Below are 26,016 nucleotides of genomic sequence, written 5' to 3' on the forward strand. Positions count from 1 at the left end.
TTACTTCTATCTGTCCTGCATGCAAAAATTCCTCCCCATCCACCAAATGATGCAGCAACAAGGTACATTCTTGAGAGCAGAGGGCAGCACTCAAACACTTCAATCCTGACTTTTTACTGTACTTCCCAGCCTTCAGAACCACGTGCAATAAATGTACATTGTTTATATATATCTAACTTGCAGCATTTTGTTACAGCAACACAAGTGGTTGAAGATATTGACTTGGATGGGGATTTCTCTATAACCTGAGGAATGACTGAAATACCGTCTCAAGGAATCAATGAAAAATGACCAACTACAGGATTTGCATTTCTACTTCCCTTCATCCTCAACAGCATTTGATAATACCATTGTCAAAATGTGTCAATCTGCTACGTGTAAAATAGTGGATCCTTAATTAAATCAACCTTTGTACATATTAGCAAGATTGTCACATTTATCCTGGTCATTAATGTTTCATCTGCTTTGAATTGACTATTCATGTATTTGAAATTTTTAAGTGGGTCATGTGCATTTTTTACTGACATTTAGGTTTCTATTGTCTTTCACAAAGGCATTACACACATCAATAGATATTCTGCCAATCTTACTTGTTTTGGAGTTTTTTTGTAGTTTTGTGTGTAATTTTTTAGAAGTATTATTATTCCTGTCTTTGCAGTGAAGTTTTAACATTAAACAAAAGTGTTATTTTCACTCAGCATAATGTTTTCCAAATTCCTAATAGGGATCACTTTTCTGTTAAAATTTAAACACCTAAGAATAATTGTGTGTTAATTACAGAGTTCAACCAATGGTACTAGAAGACATTATGCTGAGTGAAATAAGCCAATCCCAAAGGGACAAATACCACTTGTTCTCCTTGATAGGTGACAACTAACTGAGCACTAAAAAGGAAACCTGTTAAAGTGAAATGAACATTATGAGAAATGGTGACTTGATCAGCCCTCACCCTGACTGTTGATGAGCAACTTAATATGTTATCCTTCTTAGTATTTATTTTGTTTGTTCTACTTAATACTTTTGGTTGCATACGGTAATCAATACACAATTATTCTTAAGTGCTGAAACTTAACTGAAAAGTCATCGCTGTTAAATATAAGAGTGGGAATAAGAGAGGGAAGAGATGTGCAATTTGGGACATGCTCAAGCTGACTTACCTCAAACGGTAGAGTTAGAAACATACCAGGGGATTCCAATTCAATCCCGTCAAGGTGGCATGTACCAATGCCATCTCACTAGTCCCACTGAGCAATTTCTGTTCACAATTGATCATAATGATAGGACTAAGAACCAAAGGGATCACATAAACAAAAATAGTGTCTGCAAATACTAGCTGATAGAAGCAAAAAGGGAGAGAACGATCCAACATGGGAAGTGAGATACACAGCAGACCCATAGAATGGCAGATGTCCTAAACAGCACTCTGGCCTCAGAATCAGCCCTTAAGGCATGTGGATCCAGCTGAAATGCCCATGAGAGTATTTCAGGCATGGAAAGCCAAGACACTCTGGGAAAAAAAAAAAAAAAAAAACCCTAAATGAAAGATCTCCACGAGTGAGATCCCAGTGGAAAGAATGGGTCATCAAAGAAGGAGGTACCTTTCTCTGAAGGGAGGAGAGAACTTCCACTTTGACCATGGCCTTGTCTAAATATGATCAGAGTCAGTGAACTCAGGGGGCTTCCATAGCCTTGGCAGCTCATGACAAGAGCCTAGGGTGATTACTGAGGCCATAAACAAGAGTGTCAATTTGTTAAGTCAACAACAGGAGTCACTGTGAACTTACTCCTCATGTAGGATCTTTGTCCTTAGTGTGCTGTACATTGAGATTTAGTGCTACAACTAGTACTCAAACAGTATTTTTCACTTTATGTTTCTGTGTGGGAGCAAACTGTTGAAATCTTTACTTAATGTATGCTAAACTGATCTTCTGTATATAAAGAGAATCGAAAATGAATCTTGATGTGAATGGAAGGGGAGAGGGAGTGGGAAAGGGGAGGGTTGTGGGTGGGAGGGACGTTATGGGGGGGAAGCCATTGTAATCCATAAGCTGTACTTTGGAAATTTATATTCATTAAATAAAAGTTAAAAATAAAAAAGTGTTATTTTCTTTGTGATTAATGGATTTCATGTTTAGTAGAGATATTTTTACAAATACAATGAAATTTTTCAAAATGAAATTTTGAGAAAATGTGTTTCACATTTAGTACATTAATCATTGCAAGGTGTCTGGCGCACAACAAATCTTCCCAGGCAGACGGATCAATTAATTCACAGGCTTATTGGGGTTCTGTACCCGGGTAAGGTTCACCGGTCCCAACAGAGCAACAGAGCAACAGAGCGGGGGCCGGGGAAGTCGCATGTCAGAGATTGGGAGAGCTCCTTTTATAGATTCAGGGCATGGGGGTTAAAGGTTGAGGCGGGTCTGATCCTCATTGGTTGACCTTTAGGCACCCACGGGGACCTTGACAAGGATTTTTCTTCCCCGGAAGTACAGGTAGGAACTTTCCATTCCCGGAAGTATAGGCCTTTCCTCCATGCGGATCTCAAAGCTACCAATCATTACAGAATTTGTCTGTGCATAGTATAAAATAGGGCACTAAATTCATTATACTTCTAGGAAGATACCTAATTATTTCAATGTGATTTATTAAAGAATTTGTTCTTCTCTCTTCCCAGGTGATTTGCATATTACAGTGACTTCTATTTATGTGTTACTGCTTCAATTTTCTGTTCTCTTTCATTGATCTACTATCTCATATAAAAAGCACCCCTTTTTAAAAACACAAAAGTATCAACTATGTTATCTCATAGAGAAAGCATTCACATTCTTTTTTTTTTTTCACATTTTCTTTTTGGCTTTTTTACCTCTCGGTTTGCAGCTGAAAACAAACTTTTTAGGTTAAATATATGCAAATGCACATAAACCCTATTTTAATTTCAATTAAAATTAGTTATTTTAAAAAGCAAATTATTGGGGCCAGTGTTGTGGCATAGTGGGGTAAGCTGCTCCCTGAGATTATTCTTAAGAAGGACAATAAAATGTTTCATACTCTTTTATACTGCCAAGAGAAGAGCATGGACTTGGTGTATTAATGATCCCACCACACACACACACAAAAAAAAAAGAAAAAGAAAAAGAAAAAAACACATGGAAATACCTCAGACCAGACCACAGCCAAGATCCACATCCAATAATCCTAAATCCTGAAGAAGAGCCACCCAAAAGACCAGCCCACCTCATTATATACACAATTCATTTGCAGACCTGAGCTTAAACATATTTATTATTTTAAATTATGAAGAAGAGTGATTTCTAATTCATTATTTTTGTAAAAATGGCTAATTTATACATCAGCTAAATATGGCATTATATAAAAAATTGATTTGGGAAACTCTTTTCTTCCTGAAAACCAAAATCAATGTTCAATCTGGAGTAAACATTCAAGAGACGTTTGCTGACTGTTGAAGGTATAAAATGAATACTGATTTTCATACAGTAAATTCTAAAAATACTCTCTTGCTCACACCTGGTGATGATGTGAATTTTTGTGATAACAGATGATATAATATCCATAGGTCTTTCTGTAGGTGTAACTGAAGTAAGGAGTTCAAGATTAAACCTTTAATAAACAAATACATCAGTATATATGTAATTAGTTTGGCTCCTTAGCCTTCAGAATCAGTTTGTCAATATGTGCCAGAGTTCACAAGAAGAGTTTTGAGAAATAGTTTGGATAATTAAGAATAAGAAACTCTTATTAAACTGAAAAAAGAAGATTCTCAAATCTAAATTATTTGATGCAGCTTCCAAATGTGAATATACAACGGGAGAATGTCTTGAACATTCAGAAAATTTACCATATTTTTACAAAGATATATCTAAAAAGATATTTCATGGTTTAGAGTGTTTCCCATTAATTAAGCAATAAACTATTCAATTATCTTTCAAGTCCTTGTAATCATGTATTTCCTTTATTTGTATTGAAGTTCTCTTTTCCAAAGATAAGGACAAGAATGAAGATTTATGAGGCAGAGATCTTAGAGTTTGCAAATTGCTGGGAGTTATGCATGATATGAGTTAGTGATAAGAAGGAATTTGATCTGATCCTACAAGACATGTAGATATAAATGAAATGCTGAAATTCAAAAACTAATGTGTAGGAAGTGTGAATTTCACAGAAATACCTCATATTCTTATAAGAATTCATATCTTTGTTTCCTCTCATATCTGGATACTAAACACATGTATCCAATAGTCTGTTTAAAATTTCCACTTGGATTGCTGTTTTAGACTTTATTCATCCAAAAGAGTATTCTTATTTCTCATGTCTAATTTCCTCCATGGCTTCTTCCAAATTCAGTAATGGCACCTACATATATGCCCTACTCTGCTTCCAAATCTCAGCAGTGATGTTTGCCTTCTATTTCTTCTTTCCACCTCATATCAGCCAACATTTTGGGTCTTTGAATATATCCTAATCTAGGCTTTTCTCAATGTCCGAAGTCAGTTCACCACATTCCCTGGAACTACTTTGACTCCTTTGATGTCCCTGATTCCAGTCATGTCTTCCTACTATATGTTTTCAAACACATAGAATGACTTTTTAAAAATGTGAATCAGATCAAGTCACTGTCCACTTCAATGCTTTTCAATGGTTTCCTGTGATAATCAGAAAAAAAATCAAAACTTTACCCTGGCCCAAATAGCACTACAATACATGATGTACCCTCCCTGTCTCTACCTTATTTCATTTACATTTCAGTCATTTTAGTCTTCTTGATTCAGGTCCCCTGGCCTTAAAGTTTCTTTTGCTAGAAATGTGAGTCTCCAACTCTTTTTTTTGTTATTTTTATAACAGAATATATATATATATATATATATATATATATATATATATATATCAGGCAGAATAAGGTTTTTTTTCAGCTTTACAACTTTAATCAATTCTCATCCACATTGACTCTTTAGAGTTTTAAAGTGGTGACAGGTATATACGTAACTAAAATCTGGTGCTTATGTGGCAAATCTTCATCCTCATGTTTTCTGGACAATTTCATGCAAATGCAGTATGGGACGTCCCTTATTCCTTCAGCCCAGATGGTTTTGTTGAGCCTGGTATCAATGCACACATCTGGAGTCCCCATCTCTTCCATGGCAAGCTTCTGGATCTCTGAGTGCCCAAGGACACACTTCTTGAAGCCCACTCCATGGACACGTTTGTGAATGTTGATGGTATACTCTCAGGTCATCACTTGGTTGATGGCAGGATGGCCCTTCTTCTCACCACCCTTCTTTGTGGGAGCCATCTTGTAGGGCCCAGGTTTGAAAGGAAGAGTGCCAGAACACAAAATTTTTAACTCTCTATATAAAATAAATAAAGCTAGCTAATTAACATTACCTCAAGAGTCACCATTTTTGTAGTGAGAACACTTAATAACCAGTCAACACTTTGAAGAATGTCATATATTGTTATTAAGCGTAGTCACCATGTTGTACCATAACATCTCTTGAGCTTATGCTTCCTAACCAAAATCTTTACAGGGCACATATCTCACATGATTCAATTTCCTGCTCCATATAACCTCATAGAAAGGTTTATTTAACCACTCAATCTTAAATAACTTCAATCATTATATTTCTCTCCTTTTATGTGCTCTATTCTACAGAGCATGTGACCTCATCTTGTATATTTAGTCTTTGTTTTTCTCACTATAATGCAAGCTGCATGAGGCAGGAACTTGATTATTTTCTCTGTTTTTTTTTTTTTTTCCCAGAAACTGAAAAATGCAGATTTTCAAAATATTGGTGAAACAAACCAATAACTATGTGAGTGATTTTTGGAAACCCTGCTACATTTAAAGATTTAGGAACAAGTGGAAAATTCTTTCCCGATACTCCTCTCTCTTTCTAACTCTACAGTACTCAATACATATGAACAAAGCTTCCAACTGAAATATTGTATTAAGAATAATAACTGGACCAATTTTCAATTATTTTTTTATTTGAGAGGTAGAGTTATAGACAATGATAGAGAGAGAGAGACAGAGAAAAAAGAGAGACAGGGTGAAATGATTATTGTTTATAGTCAGTTCCTACACTCCTGCTAAGCTATGATCTTTCAACTTTATATTTGATGAACTCTTGTTTTTCAGTGGGCCATTAAGCCTTTAACTACAATGTAATTTAAAAATGTTATCTCAAAAAACTGAGAAAGAGAGAGAGTGAAAAGGAGAGAGACAGGGGAGGGGTAGAGAAGTATCATATTCTTAGAACTTATCTATGAACTATATGGAATCTAGTCCCCTTGAATTATCATATTAACATGAGAATTGATAAAATTGTGTTGTGCTTATTACTCATTTGCTGTGACCTTGAGAATATATGTAGTAATAAATTTCTAAACACTAAATATAAAAGAGGTTCTTTAATCTGGTTCAGTTTTAAGGAGCACTAATCTAAAAGAGTCAAAAGAAATATCTCCTTAAAGATGTTTTTCTTTTTTTTTTTTTTCAATTAGCAATGATTGCATCTAGGATAAACCTCACTGCCACTGTGCAAAACATAAGGTTGATTTTTTTAAAGAAGTATTTTTTCTCTGAAATTTATGCTTATTTTTATATGTACTGCTGAGTGGAAGACTTGTAAAAATTTTGAAAACAACTTGTGCTCTTAAAATAGTTGTACATCAAGATAAGTTGTCCAAGGATGCTTACTTAATGATATGACAACAAACATCTGACATCATTTTTATTAAATTGGTAATAATTTTATTAAAACTGTAGTAATGCATCTTTTGTCTTATCTTTTATTCCTTTATTATCAGTATTGCTGTTATTTGTTTAAGTTGTTCATTGTGATGTCAAGTCAAATATAACTTTTTATCATATAATGAATTAATAGTTTTATAAATTTCATTAAAATGATACAATTGCTCAACCTCACCAGTAGAAATTATGTTAACCACTTTTATGCTTGCTGGATTTTTATTGGTGCCTCAGATACAAACCAAACTCTTATTTTTTGTCAATAAGAGTAGATATTTAAAACCGCATCACGTAAGTATATGATTTACTAAAGGAGAAGTAATAAACCTGTTCACACATGATCTTGGTTGATCAGCTGGATTAGGCAATTTCTGAATTTCTAGAAACCCCCAGGGTTTCTGAAGATACTGTCAAGAAATATTATTGAAGCTTATTTTATACTCTTCTGAAGGAAGATTTATAAGCCACATGACAATTAGATTTTTATTTTTTATTTTTATTTATTTATTTTTGACAGGCAGAGTTAGACAGTGAGAGAGAAAGACAGAGAGAAAGGTCTTCCTTCCATTGGTTCACCCCCCCAAATGGCCGCCACAGCTGGCATGCTACGCCGATCCGAAGCCTGAGCCAGGTGCTTCCTCCTGGTCTCCCAGGTGGGTGCAGGGCCCAATCACTTGGGCCATCCTCTACTGCCTTCCCGGGCCCCAGCAGAGAACTGGACTGGAAGAGGAGCAACCAGGACAGAATCTGGTGCCCCAACCAGGATTAGAACCCGGTGTGCCGGCGCCGCAGGTGGAGGATTAGCCTAGTGAGCCGCGGCGCTGGCCTAGATTTTTATTATAAAGGATCTTGAACATTTATGATAAAAAGAAAATATTCACCTCATTCAGTGATATAAGAAAATATTCACCTCATTCAGTGATATATTTAACAGTTCCACTGAACAGGGTATATAGTGTTTTATCAATTATAAATCTGATTACAGTATCTGGCTCCTTTTCTGCAACATATACTAAATGTATCCCTTAGAATTTTCTTGATTTAATTTTTCTGATCTACACATATTATGAGTTAACCTTCCCACAATTTTTGTCTTTTATACATTCAAACCCCAGTTATGCAAATTCAACAAACATCATACTTGTTATAGAATATATAATTATGCATTTCTAAAAGTAGTCATTGAAATCATTTCTTAGTTCTAGAATGAGAATGTTCATAATTTCCCTTCCTTACTCACTGATTTCAAATGAATTAACCCACAGAAATCTTAACACTATAGAAACATATAAGAAGCAGCACTTAATAGGAAACTGTAATAATTAATATTTGTTTTGTTTTGGCAATGCTAAAATATTTCTGAAGACCCAGATCTGGACTTAGGCCTTGTCCTAAACTGAGATAATAATCTTGTGTTAGAGGGATATATGTGTTTATTTTGTATAAAAATTCATAATTTTAGTTGACTTTTCATCTCTACATATTGCATAAATGTAAACTTTTAATGCAGAGAAGAGTGATTTGGCAGGAAAACAAGACACAATTTTCAGTATAATGGACGTGTAAGGTGTAGCAAAAAAAAAAAAAAAAGCTAAAATCCATTCCTGGATTTGTTATAATCACAAAGGAATCTTGGAACATTTGAGCAAAGCTAAATTACCTAATGTGGTAAGAGAAATATTTATTTTCAAGATTATTTTTATTGTTAGCTGAATATTCTATTTTAAATCCTTCTTTCATGTGTACTTTCCTAACTTTTTTTCATTTCTTTTAATAGCCTTTCTATTCTATCAACATTAAAATGGAAAGTCTGTGGAATTCTTATGTTTTATAATTCTCAAGATGAAAGAATTCTAGTGGCTAGAGTAAAAGCCGAGATATTCTAATTGAGTAATACAGCATATCCAGAAAAAAAAAAAAGTTTAGCTTGTAGATTTGAGTCATATCTGCCTATGCATTCGGATGAGGCAATAGAAACAAAGATTTTGAAAACTTTTTTCCCACCTACTCATCCACAATCATATATTCACTGTCATGTGTCTTGAAACCCCAGGAAGTGTCCACTTGTGCTAACAAGAAAGTCAGGTGTTGATGGTTTCGCTGCAACTGCGCTTTTCTTGCTGAACTATACATTGTCCTGCTGCTGTTGATAGAGACAGGTAGGTCAAATAGAAAATGTCAAAGAAATGCCTCATTTATCCCACTTCACTGTCTCTTGCAGCGTCCCTTATCATCTCTTCCAGGCCCTTTCACCACCAAAGTGGTTACTTGTGGGAACAGTGAGTGCATGATTGGCATTTATGAAGTCTGAGTTTGTAGAGACTGAATATGAAGGTGATTAACCTGCCTGTAACCCACTGAGTGCCTCTGAGTGTGCACATTTAAGTTTCCTTCTCTGTGAAATGGGATGGTGTTTTTCTTACAGTGTTTTTGTGAATGTTGAATGGTATTCCTTATGACATAAAACTTTAATAAAATCTGTTTTATAGATAATATTTTACTTCTAATATTTTACTTACTTACATGGACTTGATGAAGATGAAAAGGGAATTAGTCAGTTTACTTAAATATGGGAGTTACTTCTAGCATACAAATGATATCCAATTTAGGCCTGATGCTCTCAAATGAGGTCTGATATGGTCATAGATATACGCATCCACTTAAAAAGTTCAGATGAAATTTAAAGGATTCTATATGCCTTACAATATATTCAACATAAAAGTTCTTTGGTATAACAGAATAAACAAAATTTGGAGAATAATTCATGAGTTATTTTGCAAGCAACAAACTTGCTGTATAGATATAGACGGGAAGAAAGAAGTATTTTGGGAAAATATTAAGATAGACATGCAGATAAGGACAGATACAGTTTATTCATGAGAATGATTAATTACACCCAAAACACATGCAACCAAGGGAACCTCATTATTTAGACAATTTCATGAACATTGAATGTGTCAGAGGACATTAATTCCAATTTTGAAGAAAAGCCAATATGTGATTAAAGCATTAAAAGTGTCAAGCAAATGGAACTCATCAAGTTGTAAACTTTGATGAATGGCCTTAAATGCCTTAGAGAGGAACATCATGCAGCTTTCACCAGATATCATCACATTCACTTACATTTTTGACTATGATAGTAAAGTTGTTGGATTAACCAAGGGACCTGAAATATTTTTATGAGACCATACACATTTATTACTTGAGAGCCCATTTGCTATAAGTTATTTAAATATCATTTACTTGAATTGTCTTATTTATTCATCCTTAATCTAACATTACACAGTGAGCACCAGTACCAATTAATTCATTCGAACATAAATCACCAGATATACTTTATGCTACTTCCAGGCTAGATATAGGTATACAAAGATGAGTAAAATTCTATTTGTATTCACACATAATATTATGGAAGAAGCAAACATAGATACAACAAAAAGTCAAATAAGTGTGAGTCTATATTGACAAAAGGCTAAGAAAAGACAGGTAGGACATGATGAATTTCATGGTGTAGAATGATGGAAGGAGTAACTAAAACCAAACCTAAATCTGAATTATGGACACTACTCATACAATTTAGAGTGTTTTATCCCTCTCAGAATTTATTTACCTTTGTCTGAAAGCACATACCAAGCCCTTCTTACTCTTGGATCATATCTAACTCAAATTGGGCAGATCACCTACTTCTACCATCAAGTGTGAATTGCGGATGTTCCTCCAAGATCCAAGCCTGACCAATCTGTTTTCCTCATCCAAAGTCCTAAAGAAACTTCCTTGTAGAGTGGAAAATTCCTAACATTTTGCCATGTTTTCCAAATTTATTCTGAAATTTAAAAAATAGTTTAAATATGCTATTAAACTTTATCCCCAAACATCCTGACATCTATTTCTGTATCTCTAGAAATCAAGCGTGTTCTTTTAAACCATCGTCATACCTAACATGAAAAAAATCACCAAATTCAATCTAGTATATTAAAATCTCCTTAATTGGGGCCAGCGCTGTGGCACAGCAGGTTAATGCCTTGGCCTGAACTGCCGGCATCCCATATGGGCGCCAGTTCAAGACCCAGCTGCTGCACTTCGGATGCAGCTCTCTGCTATGGCCTAGGAAAGCAGTGGAAGATGGCTGAAGTCCTTGGGACCCTGCACCTGCTTGGGTGACCTGGAAGAAGCTCCTGGCTACTATCTTTGGATCAATACAGTTCCTGCCATTGCAGCCAATTTGGGAGTGAATTATGGGATGGAAGACCTCTCTCTCTCTCTCTCTTTCTCTCTCTCTCTCTGCCTCTCCTCTCTCTATGTAACTCTGACAATAAAATAAATAAATAAATCTTAAAATCTCCTTAATTGTCCAAAATTTTGTTTTTATTAAAGATTTCATTTTATTTATTTGAAAGTCACAGTTACACAGAGAAGAGACGGGGTGGGGCGGGTCTTCACTCCCCAGTTGGCCGCAATGGCCGGAGCTGCACCAATTCAAAGCCAGGAGCCAGGAGCTTCTTCTGGGTCTCCCACGTGGTGCAGGGGCCCAAGGACTTGGGCCATCCCCTACTGTTTTCCCAGGCCACAGCAGGGAGCTGTATTGGAAGCAGAGCAGCCAGGTCTCCAACTGGTTCCCATATGGGATGCCGACACTCCAGGCCAGGGTGTTAACTCACTGTGCCACAGTGCCAGCCCCCAAATTTATTTTTTATGATCCAATCAAATAACAGATTACATTTGAATGTTTGCAGTTGGATCTATATTTCTTATTTCTCTTTTTATCTAGAATAATCCCACCCTCTTGAAACTTGATCTCCTATGGCATAATTTGCTGAGGGTGGGTGCATTAACTATTCTGTAAAATATCTCATCTTCTTAAGTTATTTGAGGAAATTTATTGTTTCTATTATTTTGTTGTATCTTAACATCTATCTCCATTATCTGAAAGTCATATAAACAGAAAATAGATAAGATGATGATAGACACAGATGAAACATACTTGTCAAGAGTAATTCATAAGTGAAGTAATAAAGTGTTGCTTTGTGTTTGTGTGTGTGTGTGTGTGTGTGAGATGTTAGAAATGATGAGATTAATATCAGGGAATGTAGGAGAAACCTAGATCTTTCCATCATGAAACCAAATCTTCCCATTTGTGAGCCATAATTAATCTGTCTCATAAAACTTAGGCTTCATGGGAATATACCCATGTCCAATCAATATTTCCTATACTAGTTTTACCTCCTGTTGACCTTTCTCGTTTGAGTCCGTTATTTTGTTAGATTTACAAACTATCAATTGCTTAATGATATTCTTTCCATAATTGCTATTTGACATTCTTCTGTGAATAAGAGCCTTTCTTTATCAACTGTGGCCTTTTTCACTACACGGTAAACTTCTCATTGCCAAGTTAGGACATGTATTTAATACTTACCCTAACTTGCAGTCTTAAGTAGACGTCATTATGTACTAGTCACCATCTCATATGAGGCCAATGGCCCTTTTATTGTTCTATTTTGGTTTTTGGCTCTTAATTATTTATTTTAAAATATTGTATATAGATAAATGGACATCATAAATATTATACCTACTCACCAAATTTCCATCATCACCTCTTTTTGAGTCTATGAGAAGAGTGCACTTTCCCACTCCCTTGAATAAGGGTACTCTAACAACATGAGATAAATAGCTTAATAAAACACACAAAGATACTGCCAAATCAGTTATTCATATTCTCTCTTTCCACAACCATGGTAAATATTATCTATCCAGCTAGTGAGCCTTCATATTCAGGTCCCCAGATGAGCACAGCAAGGTTTCATGTAACTCTCAAGTAAGTACAGTGTTGGGGGAAGAAATAGTTTTTGTTTTTTGAAAACACTGATATTTTTGAGCTTCATTATAACCTAACCTACAATATCTATTTATATATATATATATATACACACACACATATTTATCTATCTATTTAGATATATTGATATATGATAGAAAGATTGTACAATATATTGCAGAAAAGTTATGAAATTATGACTGGAATTTGCCCACCACTAGAATATCTATATGCAATAAAGGAGTGTTTTCAAATATGCAAGTCCTCTATGCTGAGTAGAGAAAACTCAGAGAATTCTATGATTTTTACTTTTCCCCTGTATGTTCTCCTGTTGTGTGCTCAGGACTGGAATATGCCAGCTCACTTGGTGGCAGAAGAGCTGAAGTTCCTTTAGATGCATTTTACTTAAATAGATCATTGTCGTGTATGTTCATATGGAAGAAAATGGCAGAGAAATGGGGATAAGAGTCAAAACAATTGTTTAAGTGAGAAATGATTATCCATATGTGGCTACCGGGCTGTGACAAATTAAAAAGGCTAAAATGCTACCAATGCCTCCATTCAGCTACTTATCTTTTTCCAACATGTTCATGTTTTTCAGCTTTCTGGCTTTTTCTTCCAGACTCAATCTCTACATCACACCCAGTGTAATCACACCATATGCTGCTTTTTGCCCTTTCCTACTTTCCAAGAACACATGAAAAACTAAAAATCTATCATCTAGTCTGGGATGTAAGAAATGCTCAAAAATAACTACTGCAAAGGAGGGATAAATGCCATAGGAGAGGACAGATAAAGTGCTAAAGAAGAAGGCAAGAGTGTTTCCAGCTGTGAAATATGAAAAGGAATTCTATATACTGACTTTGCAATGTAGATGAGGGGGAAAGAGGCACTGCAATCAGTCTCTGGTAGACAACACTAGTTGGCAGAGGACATGAGGGAAGGCTCATCAAGAGTAACTTTGGAAGAGAGAACACAGCTCTTTTCATCTCTGTGTACTGAAATTTGTGACCTCCATCCTACCTGAGGGAATACATATGGCTACTCTCTGATCTCTGGAATGCTGTAACCCAGCCTTTAATTATGGATAATCTTTACTTGTCATTCAGGTCAGGTTTTCATGGAAACTTTTCCAAATCCTCTCAAAACAGTTTAGATTTCCTGTGTTTGTATTTTGCATGTGGCTTTTTCTGTGGTTGCACTTAATATTTTTTTCTTTATATTCTACTGCTTTAACACACTTTTGTGCTCCTTGCAAGAAAATACTATTCACCCTTCATTCTCATGTGCCTGGAGATCAACTGGATCTCTGGATTTCAGAAGCACCACAAGAACTTGATTTGATTAGATCAAAGTTAATCTTTTTTTTTAGGGGAATGTTTAGCTCTATATGACTTTAAGTTTCATTTTGTATTAGGGATTGGAAGGCAAAAGAAATTAACAAAAGCTATACTTCAAGTTCTCTGGTGAGGAGGCATTATTAAAGATAGCTGTACAAGTTTTTGATGCCTACTATAACAAATTACTTTACATTTCAAGGCTTAAAACAGCACACATTTATTTTCCTACAGTTCTGCAGCTCAGACTGACCTAAAATCAAGTGCAGGGAGAGCTTCATTTCTTTCTGGAATCTCTAGAAGAGAATCCACTGACTCACTGTTTCTGAGTCCTAAAAGCCACCTGCTTTCACTAGCTCCCATCTCCTTCCTGCATTTTCAATGCTAGCAAAATTGGGAAGATTCTTCCTCATGCTGCCATCTCTGACTCTTTGGATTCCTTTGATTCCTCATTTCACTCTTAAAGAATTTTTAAATTTTCAATTGACCTGTATAACCCAGATTCCATTTTTGTGCCAGCTAACATCATTAATTCCATCTGGAGTCTTCATTCCCCATTATCACATAACCTAACATGTTTGCAGGTGTTGAAGATACAGAATGTAGATAAATGGATGGCTGTTATTCCACACACCACGTTAGTCTACATAAATGTTGGGGAAACTCAACAGACTGTAAAATTAGTCTGATGAAATTACAGTGAGATTATTATTGCAGCAATATCTGCATAATAATGCAAATAAATCCATAATATCAAAGTAAATTAGACCATGTGAATATAACAAAAGGTGGAAACCTGCATAGATGCTATGGTTTAAAAACCACATATTAATAGCAGTAAGAACCCAGTGAAGTTTATACTATCATATACCCTGAACTAAGGAAATCACCTCTGATATAATATTACCTCTCATTCTAGCTAAATTTATCACACATTCATTTTTCTTTCATTTTACTAAAACTGATCATTCTTTCTTTTTGTTGCTTTGCCACTACAGAATTTAAACATATATATCTTCAGTCCAATAACATTTTTCTTTTAATTGTGTCATGACTTTTCTATGTTTCTCTTACTAAATTGTGGACATGTTCTGAGACTGAATTTCTTTTCCTTTATAAACCCTGAAGTTAAGTCTGTGACAGCAATATGTCAGTCAGCTACTCAGTCTGCTGAGTCAAGTGAATGGAACGTCAACCACGATCAAGGGACACAATTGATTGAATCACAACATTTATATATAAATTGAAAAGAAAATATCTTATGATTCAATAGTATTTGAAAATCACTTAGTACAATATCAAATCATCCACAATACTATTGCTTTCAGTTCTGATTTTAGCAAAATTATAGGGACCTAAAAAGATTATTAGCATATTTATACTACTACTACATGGTGCAGTCCACAAATATATATGAATATCCCCAAATATTGCTATTCTTGGCATTGTGGTCATTTAAAGTTGTTTTGAAGTGATATTTTATATGTAAAAAAGTTTGAGTTGTCATTCATATTTACCCTTATGCATTTCCATGATCCTTAGTAATTTTGGGATAGGTTGCCATCCTATATGTTTTCAGCAAACAAATGAATTTCTTTTTTAGAATTATGAATTTTTGTGACCTTTCCTCAGTGACATCTTTTCACATTTATTTTAACAGAAAAGCCACTGTTTCAGCTAAGCTGTATGTCATGTGGCAGACAAGACTATATGCACATAACGTAATTCTCCAAACCCCAGCCTTTCCCAACCTAACACACTCATGCATAACGCCTTCACCAAATTCTCATGAATATATTGGGGAAGTATGATTTTCAAAATATTTCTTAAAGTTTCTGATGTTATTGAACATCACAGCCACCCTAGAATTCAGCAATTACAAACCTGGATTTTTATTATAGAGAAAATGGCAACATACACCCACAGAAAGACTCACTAGAATGCTCGTACCAGCTTTATCACTATAACTGAAACCTGGAAAAAGGTCAAGTATTCATCAGTGTGACAATAAATTATGACATATTTATGAAAGAACATACTACTCAACAATAAGAAGGGGCAAACTGCTGATCAATGAAACATGGGTGAATCTCAAAATCATCATGCTGGTGACAGAAGCTTTACACAAAATAATACATACTATACAATTCCATTTGTACAAAATTCTAAAGCAAGGAGTAATCTATGGTGAGTAAATGATGACAATATTTACCCTCAAATCAGAAATTTACTGGGATGGACTGGAGGGAAATTTCTGGGATGATAGCAATTCTATTTTATGCTATAGGTATTTATTTACACAAATCATGTTTTTCTTAAACCTTATTGAGTGTGTAATTTCATTTTTAAAATTAAAATTAAAATTTTAAATTTAAAAATTTAAATTTATAATTTAAATAAAAAAATAAAAATTCTCATCACTGGTATCAATACTGAAGCATTTAGTAGAAGTTTTCTGATACCTGTAATTTGTTTTGAAAGTCAACAAAAAATAATTATTGAGAAGTGGATATTGCAGTAAGTGGATAAATGTGGGTTAAGACAATTACAGCAAAAATGCATATTCAGTGACTGATATATGAGTATTCACTGGAAAATTATTTCTACTTTTCTGAATTTTTGAAATTTTTGTAAGTATATGTTAAGAAAATAATAGTCCAGCAGCTGAAGATAAAGCAGAAAGATACAAGTGAAAAAAGGTAAAGCCTATTGAATCAGATGTGTGCTCATCTCTCCTCCAAAAATAATCTTGGAACAAGTTCCAGAGAGAAGTTCCAATGAGTGAGATATACAATTACTAGTATAGAGATTTTGGGATTTGAGAGATTATGTACTTTTACATTAGGGCTACATAAATCATGGGGGAACAGACCAATTTCCTGAGTACAGAAATGCTACTACAAGATAGCAGGCTATTTAGATCTGAGAGGTTCCTAACAGTTTCCAAAATTCAAAATGTTTTCCATGTTGGTCCTGAGAAAAGTAAAGGAGTGGTGCAATAAAAGTTATAGTTCCACCAAGTTTTCCGTAGCTCCCATTCCTGCAGTGGACCACTGAGAATAATGCTGCAACAGCCTTGGAATATTAAGAACTAAATGGGGATTGGCATTGTGGTGTAGCAGGTAAAGCCACTGCCTGTGATTCCAACATCCCATAGGGATGCCAGTTTGCGTCCTGGTCGCTCCACTTCCTATCCAGCTCCCTGCCAATAACAGGGAAAGCAGCAGAAGCTGGCCTCCTGTGCAGGAGACTTGGATGAAGCTCCTGGCTACCGGGTTTGGCCTGTCCCTGCCCTGGCCTTTGCATACACCTGGAGGGTGAACTAGCATATGAACTAGCATCTTCTCTATCTCTATAATATTGACTTTCAAAATAAATTAATTAACTAAAAAAGAACTGGAGGTACTTCCCATGGTCCTATAGTAATGAGTGCCTGTGTGGAGAAATGGCAACAAAGCAGTAGACAAATGTCCCCCAATTCTTGCCCTGTCTATTTTTGAGTCCCGCAGAAATATGGTGTCAGAACTGGTGGTGGAGGATCTCAAAGTGTCTAAAATTACACATAATTTTCTGAGGTTTAGTTTCTGCTATACTTTGCAATTGTGGTTCAAAATAGTAATTAAACTATGTTATATATAAAAAAAGTTTTATTTCTTACACATCCACTAGTGTGGCCTGAAATTTAAACTTGCTAAGCAAAGACTTTAAAAATCAATTCAAGTTATGTCAAATAAATAGGAGTCTATTGAAAAACCACACATGGATACAGAGACAATGGAATCTCACACAGTCCAGAAGACAGGAGCCAGGAGATTCATCCAGGTATCCCACAAGAATGCAGGGGACCAATGACTTGGACCACCTTCCACTGTTTTCCCAGGCATATTAGCAGGAAGGTGAATAAGAAGTGGAACTGTCGGGACTCGAACCAGTGCCCACATAGGATATCAACCTTGCAGGCAAAAAAGCAGTTTAACCAACTACCCTACAATGCCAGCCACTTGCCAGTTTCCAAACTTGTGGCAGCTTTATTCTCAGCCAAATGTCTTGACTATCATCTTAATCTGTGTTAATTTTTGGTGCCTTAGAGTTTATACCGTGTACTGATTAGGAAAAAATAAAAAGACAGATAAAAACATTCAGCTTAGCATTATGGTGAGGAAAAGATATTTTAATAGTTGAAGGTCTTGGATATTAGTACTGCTATATTAGTTATTCAACCAATCTGACTGAAGAAAGCAAATCTAGGAAATCCACAATTGAACTGGATTAGGAACATAGGGACTAAATATGGTGTAATGAATTATTTCTTTACCAAAACCTGAGACCATTTTTCACATATTTTTCCTCTTCCCCTATCCCAAATAATAATCTTATCTTAATTTTTTATAATTATTTCACAGACAGAACATAAACTTCACTCTACTAGAGAAATACCAATTAATTTCATTCTCTTAAGTTACAGCTATTCAATCAATGCCACTATTAATCTTCATTTCCTTGTACTGCACAGATAGAGATGGATCCTCCTAGAGTTATTAATTTCTGTACTTGGAAAAAATAATAAAATTAGAATGATCTGAAGACACTCACATATGGGATGTGGTTGTCCCAAGTGTCCTATTAATAGCAGCATTAGGGCCGGCACCATGGCTCACTTGGTTAATCCTCCGCCTGCAGCGCAAGCATCCCATATGGGCACTGGGTTCTAGTTCCAGTTGCTCCTCTTCCAGTCTGGCTCTCTGCTGTGGCCTGGGAAGGCAGTGGAGGATGGCCTAAGTGCTTGGGCGCCTGCAACCGCATGGGAGACCAGGAGGAAGCACCTGGCTCCTGGCTTCAGATCAGCGCAGTGCCAGCCATAGCTTATATTTGGGGAGTGATCCAACGGAAGAAAGACCTTTCTCTCTGTCTCTCTCTCTCACTGTCTAAATCTATCTCATGTTAATGGCGGGCAGCAGCTACTGAGTAGGTCGCAGATAACCGCTGCCCGCACGGGGGAAAAAATCTCCCTCACCTCCCGATTTCTGCTCACCACCAGCATGTCGCCAGCATGTCGGTGGTACCGCCCAATCGCTCGCAGACTGGCTGGCCCTATGGGGTCAATCAGTTTGGCAACAAGTACATCCAGCGGACTAAGCCGCTCACCCTGCAGCGCACCATCAACCTTTATCCTCTTACCAATTATACTTTTGGTACAAAAGAGCCTCTCTATGAGAAGGACAGTTCTGTTGCAGCCAGATTTCAGCGCATGCAGGAAGAATTTGATAAAATTGGAATGAGGAGGACTGTAGAAGGGGTTCTGATGGTACACGAGCACCGGCTACCCCATGTGTTACTGCTACAACTGGGAACAACTTTCTTCAAATTACCTGGTGGTGAACTTAACCCAGGAGAAGACTAAAACGCTTAATGACAGAGATACTAGGCCGCCAAGATGGAGTTCTGCAAGACTGGGTCATTGATGACTGCATTGGTAACTGGTGGAGACCAAATTTTGAACCTCCTCAGTATCCATATATTCCTGCACATATTGCAAAGCCTAAGGCACATAAGAAGTTGTTTCTGGTTCAACTTCAAGAGAAAGCCTTGTTTGCAGTCCCTTAAAATTACAAGCTGGTAGCTGCACCCTTGTTTGAATTGTATGACAATGCACCAGGATATGGACACATCATTTCTAGTCTCCCTCAGCTGTTGAGCAGGTTCAATTTTATATACAACTGAATTACGCACAGTGGAAAAGTAAAAGAAGCCGTCTCTGTGAGCACAGCTGTACACGGTGTAGAAGAATAAATGTGGTAGAAGAGGTTTTTGGTTTTATCTTTTTCCCATTCCCTAAGTTGCCACTTAACTTTCTATTGTTTGAATAGTAAAGTTAATATGAAGAACTAGATAGTGGTGTAAACAAATGTGATAATGTTTATTTACTTTTGGTTCTACTCATTTTTCTTTTGTACAACATTAAAGCAAATGAACTTCTTTCTATTTCTATTTTTGTTAATTTCTCATTAAAGTTTAAAAAATGTAAAAAAAAAAAAAAAAGGCAGTGGAGGGAAGGCAGTGGGGGATTGCCCAAGTGCTTGGGCCCTGCACCCGCATGGGAGACCAGGAGGAAGCACCTGGCTCCTGGCTTCAGATCAGCGCAGTGCCAGCCATAGCTTACATTTGGGGAGTGATCCAACGGAAGAAAGACCTTTCTCTCTGTCTCTCTCTCTCACTGTCTAAATCTATCTGTCAAAAAAAAAAAAAAAAAAAAAGCAGCATTTAATTCCCACCCTTCAATTGATTTTTTGGTGGGTGGCAAAAATAAATTCACCCTTTAATTCCACTATTCCACTAACTTTTAGGAGCTCTCAAATAGTGTCTGTATTTCTCTCTCTCTCTCTCTCTCTCTCTCCCCCTCTCTCCCTCTCTCCTTGTTTGTCATGTACACACAAACAGTATCCTGTATAACTTTGACCTACCTAACAAAAGCCTCATATAAAGTAAGTATAATTAAGAAATGGTAACTTATATCTGTAATAATGCATTTTATAGGTTCTTAATTTCCATTTTTACCATGTTCCTATTTGTCGCTCCCCGTCTTCGTGGAGGAACGACACAAACCCTGAGCTGTTCTTTTGTCTGCTCGGCCCTCCCCGGGTTTGCTGCTGGTTCTTCCCGGGTTGGCTGCCGTCCCTTCCACCTCCGTGGAAGGGCGGTTCCCCCTGGCCACTTTCCCCACTTCCGCAGGGGAGCGGCACACCGCCGGCCGGCTCTCTCGGGGGCTGCACAGGTGTTCCCCTTAGATGTTCCTGGTGCATGTTGTCTCTCTCCTCCTTTATAGTCCTCTTCCACCAATCCCAACTCTGCTACCCACACGCCGAGAACGCTGCTCTCCTCCAATCAGGAGCAGGTCCTGCTGTTTATTGGTTGAACTGGAGGCAGCTGGGTAGAAGTTATTACTCCCTTCTCAGCGCCATATTGTGGGAGAGCAGATGCATAGAATAAGTCTTAATTCCAGTAACTTAGTCTAGTCCGAGTTGCTCCCAGTTGCTCCCCACACCTATTAAATTACAAACCCTTTATTCATGAAACTTTTTTTTTTCTGTGCATTTGTTGTCTTTATTTCAAAGTTACTGATTGTTTTAGATATTTATAACTCTCCCTGACAAAATCACCTAACAAAGGGGGAAATTTAACATAAATTCATTCATTATTCTTATTGAATTCTATGTGTTATTAATTAAAAACAAGCATTTTAATGCTTACTTTAAAGGTGGAAACAATGAATGTAGTTAGTTGTCAAGATTACCACCAGTTGAATTTTCTAAAATAGTGAAATCAAATTTCCATATTATTTTACAAATAACCTTATGGCTTAAGATAAATTTTCAGAGGTAAAGTAATATTTTTATAATCACTTTAATGAAAACATTAATAAATGAACCTTAGATATTTCATAATAAATGTATGGTTTATACAAAAAAGCAGCTTTCAAAGTTTTTTCTCTTGAATTCCAAATTGATTAATTAGATGTTGTTTAATCTGAAATTTGGTGAATGTGATTATCTATAAAGTTGTAAATCATTTCTTCTCTGATAATCTGCTCAAATAACAGAAGAAAAATTGGCTTTGTTTCTTAGTGTCTTTGTGTGGAATGTTAGCTTGCTCATATCGACCAACATGCTACTGAGAAAGTGCCTTTTCATCTTATTGACATGGAACATATCATAAAACCTGAGAACTGGAAGGCTGCCACCTAAGCAATTTAGAGTGTATCTATACTATTTCAGAAGAAACTTTCCAAAACCCAATATTTCTTGCAAACTGTCTGACCTGTCTACATAGATTATAAGACTGTGAAATAGAAGTCACCAGTGTTTTCTTCCTATTACAACCAAGTGTTATTGTTATAGTGAGCAAGCACAGTTGTAATCTATTTGCTTGTGTTTGGAAAGATCCTTTCATTCACAATATTTAAACATATTTCTTTTATTTATTTGAAAGGCAGTATTGTGGGAGGGGAAGAAAGGGGGGAGAGAGAGAGAGAGAGAGAGAGAGAGAATTCTTCCATCAAATGACTTCAAAGGCCAGGCTGGACCACACTAAAGCCCAGAGGCAAGGGCTTCATCCAGATCTCTCATGTGGGTGTCAGGGGCCCAAGTACTTAGGCCATCTTTAACTACTTTCCCAGGCACATAAGCAGGTAGCTGGATCAGAAGTGGAGCAGCCAGGACTCAAACCAGCAACCATATGGGGCGCCAATGTTGCAAGTGGTAGCTTAATCCATTGTTCCACAATGCCAGTCCCCTGTCCTTCAATATTACACCCAGTCGAGAATGTATGGGCTGGTATACAGAACCGGGCTACAGGATCAATACTAACCTCCTTTCCTCTATATACCTTCCTCCAAAAATGGAAAAAAAACTGACATTTAGCAATGAGAATATTTCCACATAAATATCTATTCCCAAAAACCTGGAAAAGTTTAACATACCATATTTAGTACCAACTATAATTAAATTTTAATTCAGTTGAACCAGTAAGTATTTACCACATATGAAAGACATTACAACTGAACTATTCCATCAAAATAATACTACTTTCTCTAAAGAAATCAAACTTTATCTGATGATTAAACTGGAATCCTCTATTTCTTTGTGGATCCTCTGTTTTTTGTGGGCACTAGGTTTATCATTTCAATTGAATTTCTACAATCAGTACTAGCTGGTAGCTATATATGGTATGTGTGCCAAGGTCAAGACCCTGTTCAATTACTCAACAAATATTTATTCCGGAGCTGCTGAGTGTGCTGGAAAAGTTAATAATAGCACCTCACAGAACTATTTAATACAGAGAAGTAACCCCTTGATTCTTCAGTGGTTTTTCATTATTGGTTCTCAAAAGAAGGAATCTTGATTTAAAATAGCTATCCACTAGGACTGGCTTTGGTACAATGGCTAAGAGGCTTCTTAGGATGTCCACGCTCCAAATCTGAGTGCCTGGATTTGAGTTCTGGCTCTTGTTCGGATGCCAGTTTCCTGCTAATGTGCATCTTGGGAGGCAGCCAGTGATGGCTCAAGTACTTGAGCCCCTGCAACCAACATGGAAGACCCAGATTGGATTCTGAGCTCCTGCCTTTTGGTATTGGGGAAAATTGAGGAGTGAAGCAGTAGATAGAAGATATTTGTCTCTGTAGCTGTCTGTCTCTGAATTTTAAGTAAAAAAATAAAATTATTTTAAGTTACTATTCACTAAAAAGATAATAGTATAAGAATAATCCAGCTCTTTTTAAATCAATATATATCTCAGTGTCTCCATAGAGGGTATTTGAGGTTAAGGACTTGGTAGGAAGTTAATTTGGGAGCTGGAGACATTTGCATGTAATTATTTCCTAAAATGTGTCTCCAACTTTTTTATTTTCCTGTTTCTTCCATGGGAACCTTCTCTGTCAGTGTAGCTGGTGTCTTTCTTACCATTTGTGCGCTATCTTAACTTCTCCTGTCTTTGCTGATGCCTCCTCCACTCCCACTGAGGAGAAAAGGAGCCATTTGGTCACACTAGAACCTAGAGTTATGGACTTTAAGAAAGCAGGGATAGGCCAGCGCCACAGCTCACTAGGCTAATCCTCCACCTTGCGGCGGCGGCACACCAGGTTCTAGTCCCGGTCGGGGCGCCGGATTCTGTCCCGGTTGCCCCTCTTCCAGGCCAGCTCTCTGCTGTGGCCCAGGAGTGCAGTGGAGGACGGCCCAGGTCCTTGGGCCCTGCACCCCATGGGAGACCAGGATAAGCACCTGGCTCCTGCCATCGGATCAGCACGGTGCACCGGCCCCAGCGGCCATTGGAGGGTGAACCAACGGCAAAGGAAGACCTTTCTCTCTGTCTCTCTCTCTCACTGTCCACTCTGCCTGTCAAAAAAAAAAAAAAAAAAAAAAAAAAAAAAAAGGCAGGGATACCTCAGAAATAAGACTGAGAACTGACAGAGGTGTCAGTCCGACTTGGGATTGAAATCTCTAGCCAAATTCTTTATAAACACGTTAGATAACAACTTGTCAGAAACCATCAAACTAAACAAAGATTGAGGATGAAGAATAGGAGAAAGTGGGATTGTTTCTCCTATCTCTCTCTCTCTCTCTAATGTTAAGAACATATAATAAATCTGCAACATGTGTTGCTTTCAATTTAATAGCTAATCCTCATTGTTTCTTTCATGCTTAATTACCATGTGATTTTCACCTCCTTTTTCATTCTCCTTTAATTTGCTGAGAAATAAATTATGGGTGATATTACTTCCCACCATGTGTAGCTGATTTGACGATTAAGAGAGCCCATGTGGAAAAATGACAATCACTTGAACTAGATTGAAGCCCCACGAAGCGACCAGTGACCTCTGCCTCGTTCATCAAAGTTTCCAGAAATTTCACTGTGCCTGAAATGGTAGAAAATAATTACATTTTTTGTATTTGTGAAATATCTTTGTGAATCCTACTTTTCATTTGCAAAGCACTACAAAGCTTTCTTTTTTTTTTTTTTTTTTTTTTTTTTTTTTTTTTTTTTTTGACAGGCAGAGTGGACAGTGAGTGAGAGACAGAGAGAAAGGTCTTCCTTTTGCCAATGGTTCACCCTCCAATGGTTGCCGTGGCCAGCGCGCTGCAGCCGGCTTACCTGGGGCTGTTGCTAGCTTCGTGTGCCCTTTCTCTTTCACTGGTTTTCTGAACTCCTTTCTACAGTTTTGTGAAAATTTTTTACAAAACTCTCCTAAATTACCCTAACTGTGCCATACATTTGTGCCAAGACCCTACCTGATATCAAAACCAACATCAAGCTTCCTTCTCTTGTGTGAAAGCAAAATGGACTTAAGCTTCCTTCTCTTCTGAGAAAACAAAGTAGACTACTAAACCTTCTTCCCACATTGGAGAAAATATGTATTTCTCAATGTAACAAATCCAACTAAAGGGTAAGGGAAGATTTTCAATGAATAGATTTTGCTTCTCCGAATTAAAAGGACATAATTGGTATTCCCTGATTGAGAGTAGAGACACAATTATTGACTGGAGGAAATAGTATATGCTATAAAATTATATGCAAAATAAAATATCTCCCATCATTTTGAAATCTGAAAATATATCTTCAATTATTTCTGAGCACAACTTCCAGGAAATGTGATGGAAAGATATTTTTGCAGCTCTTTGCTCTGTGGGGCACTGATTCTAGTGTCATTTTCTGTCAGGGGTCAAGCTATTTGGTAATATTTGATGGTGAGCTTCTATGATAATATAACTTAATCTATTATAAATACCTGTATCTCAATCCCATATAATATCTAAATTGTGTCACATGAAAAAGTAGTAGACTAGTCAACACACTAGCAATGGAATTGGACAAGTTTAATTTTAAATAATTTTATTGATTGCATAGCTTTGAGCAAGCAGTCTACTTTAGGGGTGATTTAAAGGAATAAGTAGCAAAAATTATTATAAATTCATTAAACTTTCAAAGCAGAGGGATACGTTTTTCTATGTATGTAAAGGAACTTATGTTAATTTGGTTAATTTAGGCCACATACAAGTGTATATGCAAATGCATATTTAAACATAAGTACATATACTTGTATTTTATGATCTTAATTACAGATTATTGATGCTCATGATAATCAAAACTATTTGTTTTTCGTTAGAGTCTGATAACTTTCTAGTTGATATTTTTGCATCATTTTTAACCAGTGATTTTTTTTCCTTTTTCTTATTTTAAGATTTATTCATTTATTTGAGAGTCAGAGTTACAGAAAGGGAGAGGCTGCAATGGCCAGGGCGGGGCTGGAGCCAGGAACTTCACACAGCTCTCCCATGTGGGTGGCAGGAGCCCAGCCTTTTGGGCCATCCTATGGTAATTTCCCTAGGTCACTGCAGGGAGTTGGATTAGAAGTGGAGCAGCCAGCACTCAAACCAGGTCACCAACATGGGATTACCATGTAACGGGCGGTGGCTCCACCAGCTTAGAAGTCGGCCCTGATTTTCTCTCTTTTATTTTTTAAATGATGTCTTGGTTTCCATTTCTGAAGTGCTTTTATATCTTCTATATCTTATATCATTATGGCTAAGTTCACAGATCCTCTACATTTA

The 26,016-nt window shown here is 36.6% G+C and overlaps 2 pseudogenes; one reads left to right on the top strand and one right to left on the bottom strand.

The window, feature by feature from the left end:
* Positions 1 to 4,942: 4,942 nt before the first annotated feature.
* On the bottom strand, positions 4,943 to 5,308 carry LOC100348729 (large ribosomal subunit protein eL31 pseudogene; annotated as a pseudogene).
* Positions 5,309 to 18,965: 13,657 nt separating this feature from the next.
* LOC149126308 (cleavage and polyadenylation specificity factor subunit 5 pseudogene) lies at positions 18,966 to 19,954 on the top strand (annotated as a pseudogene).
* Positions 19,955 to 26,016: the final 6,062 nt, after the last annotated feature.

The sequence above is a fragment of the Oryctolagus cuniculus genome, chromosome 6 (assembly GCF_051225735.1).
Source record: "Oryctolagus cuniculus isolate XC-2025 breed Fujian yellow rabbit chromosome 6, ASM5122573v1, whole genome shotgun sequence".
NCBI classification, from domain to species: Eukaryota; Metazoa; Chordata; class Mammalia; order Lagomorpha; family Leporidae; genus Oryctolagus; species Oryctolagus cuniculus.